Here is a 1,949-nt window from a genome sequence, read left to right as displayed (position 1 = left end):
TTGGCTATAAGATAAACACCACAGGCCACAAAGACCATTACCCCCCATGGAAGAGAAGGCTGGAGGCCAAGATCAAGGTAATACGAAGAGAGGTTGGTCAGCTCTCAGACCTACAGAAAGGTGTAGGGACACAAAACAAGCTGTCGACTCCTGGGGCTCTAGAAACTGCCAAACAAGGACTCACTACCCTGACCACCCGCATAAAGAGATGGAAGGGGAAGCAGGAGCCAGGAGAATAAACCAGATGTTCTCCACCAACCCATCCAAAGTGTACTCACAGTGGCAGGGTAATAATACAAGATCAGATCCACCCAGGGCTGAGACTGAACAGTACTGGAGAAACATGTGGGAGAAGGATGCATCCCACAACACCAATGCTCAGAGGCTAGTGCATCTAAGAACCGATCACAGCAATATCCAAGAACAAGAACCAGTAACTGTTACAACGGCAGACATCCATGAAAGAGCGGCAGGTATGAAGTGCCCGACAGCACCAGGCCCTGACATGAACCACACCTACTAGCTGAAAAAAGTAACCGCACTTCATGCACGCCTGGCAGCACAAATGAACCAACTGCTGATGGATGGGACCCACCCAGAATGGTTAACCCAAGGAGGGACAATTCTGATCATGAAGGATCCCCAGAAGGGAACAACCCCATCCAACTACCGGCCAATAACTTGCCTATGTACAACATGGAAGCTCCTGTCAGGCATCATAGCGGCTAAGATGAGTAGGCTCATGGCTCAATACATGCACTCATCCCAGAAGGGAATAGGCAGTAACAACCGGAGGAGCCAAGCACCAGCTACTGGTGCATAGAGCAGTCACTCGAGACTGTAAGACCAGGCAGACAAATCTGTGCACTGCCTGGATTGACTATAAGAACTCCTACGACTCGATGCCACATACATGGATACTGGAATGCTTGGAAATGTACAAGATCAACAGGACTCTAATAGCCTTCATTAAGAAGTCAATGAAGCTGTGGAAAACAAGTCTGGACGCCAACGCAAAGCCAATTGCACAACTCACCATCAAGTGCGGCATATACCAAGGCGATGCATTATCCCCACTGCTGTTCTGCATAGGCCTGAACCCCCTCAGCCAGATCATCACAAAGACTGGCTATGGATACCAATTGTAAAACCAANACGTGCGGTCGCATGGTCTCAAAGAGAGGGAAGATGATCAGAACCGAGGGGGTTGAACTACCAGAAGGCCACATTACAGATGTTCAGGACAGCTAAAAATACCTTGGGGTGCAACAGGCTAATGGAAACCACGAGGAGATAGCAAGAAAGACTGCCACAGCTAAATACCTACAAAGAGTAAGGCAGGTCCTGAAAAGTCAGCTGAATGGGAAAAACAAGATCCAAGCCATCAACACATTTGCCCTGCCAGACATCAGATATCCCGCTGGTATAATAAACTGGCCAAAAGAGGAGATAGAGGCTACTGGCATCAAGACAAGAAAGCTCCTCACAATGCATGGAGGGTTCCACCCCAAATCCAGCACCCTGAGACTGTATACCAAGCATAGCGAGGGAAGCTGAGGGCTAGTGAGTGTCAAGACCACTGTCCAGGATGAAAAAAACTAAGATCCAGGAATACATCAGAAAGATGGCCCCCAAAGACAAATGGCTTGGCGAATGCCTGAGACAGGAGAAAACCGAAAGTGAGGACAAGAAAGAGGAAGGAGAATCATCATGGAGGGACAAGCCGCTGCACGGCGTATACCACAGACAAATAGAAGAAGTGGCTGATATCAAAAAATCCTACCAGTGGCTGGAAAAGGCTGGACTGAAGGACAGCACAGACGCACTAATCATGGCAGCATAAGATTAGGCACCCAGTACAATATCAATAGAGGCTGGAGTCTACCACACCAGGCAGGACCCCCGATGCAGACTGTGCAAAGATGCCTCTGAAACAATACAGCACATAA

This window comes from Cyprinodon variegatus, unplaced genomic scaffold (genome assembly GCF_000732505.1).
Source record: "Cyprinodon variegatus isolate N-32 unplaced genomic scaffold, C_variegatus-1.0 Scaffold1632, whole genome shotgun sequence".
Lineage (NCBI taxonomy): Eukaryota > Metazoa > Chordata > Actinopteri > Cyprinodontiformes > Cyprinodontidae > Cyprinodon > Cyprinodon variegatus.
This window is presented reverse-complemented; position numbering follows the sequence as displayed.